The following is a 6,139-nucleotide window of genomic DNA, read 5'->3' on the forward strand; positions in this document are numbered from 1 at the left end:
TCAAACATTTGTTTAGTTGATTTCAATTAAGTTCAGAGCTGACAGGTACCTCTTCTAAAAACTTCCTTTCCCTGACAGTATAAATAGGGCGCTGCGGGAAAGCCGGAGCTGTCTCAAACGTTGCGTTCTCCCTTCTAAAGGATGGAGGAAAAGTGGGTTGCCATCAACAGACCTTTCCGTGAGGTAGAAACCTTGCTAACTTGATTAAAGTTTACCAAAGGAATCCTATCACAGCCTGCTGTGACCATCAGGCATGCTGAGATGCCAAGATTTGGGGACTCCCAAGACTGTGGGAGGCATTAGAATGGAACCCAAATTACCAATAATGATGTTTCCCACTAACTAAGCTCCTACTGGGTGCCAGGTATATACTGAGCCCTTTCTACCCACCAGCTCCTTTAACCATTACCATTAGCCATCCTTATTTCTATTTTTTGGATGAAGAAACAGGTGCAGGGAAGTAGCTTGTCTTTCGGTGATGGCAGTGAACATTTGTCCTTCTTTTGGACGTGTTGAGTTCATTTGGCTAGTCTAAGAATTAAATGGACACAAGACAGATTAACGAGAAGGAGAAAATTAATTCATATGCACAGAGGTCTCATAGAAATGGGAAATGGGACCCGTGAAGTGACCAAAGCAGGCTGTTTATGCAAGTATCAGTTTCAGACAAAGGAACAATTATTTGTGAAGGTTTAACAAAGCAAAGGGGCTCATGCTTTGGGTCGCAGACTAATGAAGAAGTAACAATGTTTGTATATACAGCCGTCTTAGCCTTGAATTCCCTAACTCTGTTGATAAAGATGCTTTCTGTCCTCTTGGTACAGGGAAGATACTTTCACATGGGAGGTTTATTTCCCACTATCAGGGAGAACAAGAGGTGCAAGAGAGGTGTTTCTTTTTTTAATATCATTTGTTTCCCACCAGCTATCTCTCAAGTAACTTTAGTTCAAAATAACCAATAAGCCATTGTGGCATATATTGGGGCAGGCTACTCAGAGGTCCAGCAATGACCGTTCCTGTGTTTGGGAAGTCCTCTACTTTAAGATGCAGGACCACCTCCTGCTATAAAAGCTGAAAAGTCCAGACACTCATTTTCTTGGAGTCCCTTGCAGCTAGGGTGAGGTCACATGACCTAGACTCTGCCAATCAGATGCTCCTGCCACGGACTTTGAATCCAGAAGTCGATAACATCAATGGATATAGGAACTGTGCAGAATCTGCTCTGGGGGCAGGGGTGTTGGTACCTCCATCTCAAGAGGTGGCCACATCAGGGCTTTGAGCAGCGGTGGCAGGGCATCCATGAGCCCAGACCCAGTGTCCATGGAGCTGGCTATGTGCCCAACAAGGACAGCCATGAGGTCCACACCAAACTAGTTCTGTAGTGTGATTTGAAGCATCCTCCCTGGCATCACGTGTCTGAGCCTGGTGCTGGCCTTCTAGAAATTCCAGTGACTACCTGATTCCCTTTTCTGCTTAAACCATCAAGGTCACATTCTGCTGCTTGTGGCTCAGCTCTGTATGGCTGCAGGGTACTTACTCATGGCCACCCAACACTCTTGCTCTTTTTATGCAGTTGCTTCTAGGTGAGTGCTCAAAGGACCCCCCCACACACACACACAAAGAGCTGTGAAATCACAGAGGCTGTAGAGTTGCCACCAATTACACGTATGCCAGAGACTTTGTGACTTTGTGAATGATAATGAGGGAGTATCTCCAAAGAACCTGGAAGAATGGGTAGGATTTTTTTAAGTTGTTGCTGGTTTTTGTTTTTTTTTTAATTGGAGTATAACACACATACACACACACACACACAAACTGGGCAAATTGTGTAACCTGCATGAAAACGAAGAAATAAAGAATTACCAGCACCCCGGCAGTCTCCCTTTTCCTCCTCCTCTTCTGCACACCTCCCACAAAGAGCACCCACTACCCTGACTTCTACCACCACAGAATAATAGAAGTAGAATTATAGTGTAAAGTCTTGATTCTGGCTTCTTTTGCACAACATGGTATTTGTAATATCTGTTCCTATGGTCACCTGTAGTTGAAGATCTTTCGTTCTCATTGTGGTAGCATTTCATTGTGTGACTGTAACTACATGTTATTTATCCATTCTACCGTTTGATGTACCTTAAGAGTTGTTTCCAGTTTGGGTCTGTAACATGCAGTACTGCCATAAACATTTCGGTGGTCATCTGTATATTTCTGTTGGGAATATTTCTAGTAGAGTAATTGCTGGGTAATAAGGTATGTGTATATTTAGCCTTTGTCAAGAGTACCAAATCGTTTTCCAAGGATTTGCACTAATTTATAGTAAGGTATGCGAGTTCCAGTTTCTCTACATGTTTCAATAACACTAAGATATTCTCAGGCTCTTTCATTTCACTTATTCTCATGTGTGTCCAGTGGTCTCTCATTATGGTTTAATTTTGTATTTCCCGATAATGAATGGAACTGATCACTTTTTCATATGTTTATTGATCATTTCGATTTCATTAGGTTTCATCTTTTATGAAGGTACCTTTCCATTCATCTGTCCATTCTTTGTATTTGGTTGTTTCCTTTTTTGTTATGGACTTGTATTCTGGATATAATCCTCTGTCATTCTGTGGCTTGCCTTTAAAAAAAAATAACAGCTTTATTGAGATATAAATTACGTGTCATCAGATTCACTCCTTTAAAGTACGCAGTTCAGTGGATTTTAGTATATTCACAAAGTTGTGCAGGCATCTCTACTATCCAGTTCCAGAAAAATGTTCAGGTCACTTGTTCCTTCTCTCTTGCTCACATTCATAAGTGCACACCGGGCACTGCAGATACAATGATGAACAAGACAAATACGGTCCCTCAAACAATTAAACAAACAACTACAATAGAGAACAACTGTTCTTCTGACAGGAGGAAGTTCAGGGCGTAATGTGAGCTTCTTCTTGGGGCACCGAGCTCAATCCCAAGGCTGGTGCGTCGGGAAGCAGGCTCCTTGGAAGAAACAACATCTATAGTAAGAGAGAAAGATTGAGCAGGAGGGAGCAGGAGAGGAGTGGGAGGAGAGGAAGAGAGATAAAGAAGACAGCTCTGCGGGAGAGAGAAGCTTCAGCTGAGCAGATGTTGGAGGAAGCAGTGGGAGATGGGTGAGGAAAAGGGAAGAGAGGCTCCAGGATGAAAGATCTCTAGTGTCTCGCTATTTTAAAGGCAGTGCGGAGCCACAGAAGGTGCTGGAGCACGGGGGTGACAGGATCGGTTCTGTGCCTTAAGGAGATTAATACTGCTAGAAGTGCAGGATGGATTGGTGTGGGAGAGCCCGGAGGCTGGGAGAACAATTTAGAGTCTATTGCAAGAAGTAACAGGAGCATCTGTGAATCCGTTAATTTTAAAATGCCTTTTCTAAATAGCCCTCTAATTGTGAAGTTTTGTTCTTTTTCTTTTTTAAGTAGCTCTTGGTGGGTGTGCAGTAACCCAACAAAAATGTCTCCAGGAATCGACTCGAGCCCACTGGATGGGAGCACACAGCGGGGCATTGTGTGGGTTCTGTAGCCCTTTGTCCCAGGACACCCATTCCCTGCACAGAAAATTTCCTGACAAAAAAAGCAAACTGCTGTGGTTCAGCAGATACTACTGTCCCAGACTGACAGTCAGCCCACATTTGGAAGAAGCAGGTAAAAACAAGAATGATCTTCAGGTCCCCAGTGACATGAAACCCTCTGTCTGATCCCAACACAGGTATTAGCAGAGAGGGACCCTTCCCGGCTCAAACTCAGTCTCTTGAATGAATTTTACCTGGGCCCCGATGCTCTTAAAGTATGCTGCAGTGCCTTCACTGATCTCAGAGAAACACAGCAAAATTTATTCATTTTATGAATGTATGCATATCCAATTTATTCATTCTTTCCAGCCTTCTAGTTCTTGCCTTAGGAGGCTTATGGAGTAAAAGAGATTTAAAAAACATTCATGTCTGAGTATTCATAACCTTGAATGGAAGAACCTGTGAATTGGGCAGTTTGCTCTGCATAATAAAGAACAAGGGTTTGGGGGGTATAGCTCAGCGGTAGAGCACACGCTTAGCATGCTCGAGGTCCTGGGTTCAATCCCCAGTACCTCCACTTAAAAAAATAAAAGATAAAGAACCGGAGGGGAGAAGAGGGTGATGTTGGTTTGGTTTTGTTCTGTGCTTTTGCTTCTCCCTGCCCGACCCCTAGCAAAGATAGTTCTCCCATTCTCTCCAATTCCTGGCGCGCTTTGCCCGTATAGACCCCTCCTTAGTTCATGTTTTCCACTTTACCCTGAATCCCCACTCCTACTTTTCTTCTCCCCTGTGGACACTCCTTTTAATGTATTTAATTTGTCTCATTAAAAACAAACAAGTGAGAACTTTCCATTGACCATACAGGCCCCTTCAGGGACTGGGTCACCTCTGCTTCCTTGCGAGCAAAATTCTTCAAAAGTGCTGTCTGGGGAACAGTCCTGGGAAGAGTCTTGGGGCCAGTGTGGATGGGGACAGAATAGAATGGAGGAGGGACCACAGAAGTGGACAGAGGGCATGAGTGGAATACAGCAGACCCCACATAGGTATAGAGTTAAAGATGGGTGGAGTCACTGTCTCTGTCGCTCTGGTCAGCTCGATGTCCAGGGGCCTGGGGGCCCCCACGGGGTGGCTGTGGGGACTGCAGTACCACCTGAGGGCTGCTCGTGGCCAGACACCAGGGTCATGGAGACCTGCATGAAGACCTACATGAGGACTTCTATGGTCACAGTCACAAGAAGGCGCTCCAAGTGGACTTCCACCAAGGACAGTCATGCCTATGCCCATGGCCACACTCACAGGAGCATCTGGCATGGGCACATCCATGGTCATGACCATGGACATTCACATGAGGATTTGCATCAAGGCCATAGCCATGGCCACTGCCATGACAGCCCCTCCCACAGAGGATGAGGACATGACCATGAGCATAGCCTATGCTCTGGGACCACAGTGCCGATCTCTGCAGCTCCATTTTCCTTCTTCATCCTTAACCCCAAGGAGTCCAGTTCCCCAGCACCGCTCTCCACTTGAGATCTTACTCAGCTGTGCTTCAGGTGGGCTTCTGAGAGCTATCTTCACCCACCTCGTCCCTGCTGCCCAGGAAACTCATTCTTGCCACCCCCTGGAGCACCGTGGGAGGGTCCCATCCTGTCTGTGAAACTGCAAGTCCTCAGTGGAACTGTCACCTCTTTTTGTGAGACATGGCAGGAGGACAAGCAAACGCTCTTGATCACACATGGAAGTCACTGACATGGAAGACAGGAGCATCCTTCAAAGGAAAAGCAGAGCTCAGAAGAAGAGGAAAAGGAAGCCAGGCTGGGGGATGGGGAGTTTCTCAGAAGAGGAGAGAAAGGGGAAGTGCCCAAGGATGGGCCAGGGAGACCTCAGAATTCTGAAAAGGAAAAAAACATGTTCAGACCTGCATGTGTTGGGGGACTTGAATCTGGCTGCTGACTGGCCATGGTACTTCATTTCAAGCGGATAGGGGGCTGGGATCCTGACCACAGTGACTGTCATGCTACAGGAAGTGCCCCATGAAGTTGGGGACTTTGCCTTGTAGGTCCAGTCTGGCAATAGGGGCACTGGTGGGTGCAGCCTGTGCCCTCCTAACTCACGGAGGGGCTGTGGGCAGTGAAGTGCAGGTGGGCGGGTCCTGGCTGGAACACTTGCTGCTTTCCCTATGGCCCAGTGATGTTCCATGTCCTTGTTGCCTGAGTTGTTGAGAGAGACTTCACCATTGCAGTCACTCTGGAGGGGCTGAGGCTGCTGGGGCCAGTTGTCATGATGGTACTGATCGTTCCCCTCATGTGAGAGGTAGGATACATTTCCCCCACCCCCAACCCAAACTTCTAACCTCTAATTCCTCCAGGTCAGGGGTCTATGGAGGCTGGGGGCCCTGGCCAGGGACCGCTGCCCAAGGCAGGGGTTGTATCCTAGGGAAGTGGTTGCTTTGGATGAGACCATCAAGGTTTTGCAGTCTTACAGGGGCTGTCGAGGTGAAATTGAGAGGCCAGAGGGGTGGTGCTGTTGGGCACGGTCTGGCCATGTTGTTGGGTTTGGAGGGCTAAATGGGGCCATGAAGAGAGGTGATGCACCCCCCACCATGCCCCCAACCTG

General features: G+C 46.8%; 1 pseudogene; it reads left to right on the top strand.

Moving 5' to 3' along the window:
* Positions 1-3,127: 3,127 nt before the first annotated feature.
* Positions 3,128-5,833, top strand: LOC116668193 (annotated as a pseudogene).
* The last annotated feature ends 306 nt before the right edge of the window (positions 5,834-6,139 follow it).

The sequence above is a fragment of the Camelus ferus genome, chromosome 13, assembly GCF_009834535.1.
Source record: "Camelus ferus isolate YT-003-E chromosome 13, BCGSAC_Cfer_1.0, whole genome shotgun sequence".
Taxonomy (NCBI): Eukaryota; Metazoa; Chordata; class Mammalia; order Artiodactyla; family Camelidae; genus Camelus; species Camelus ferus.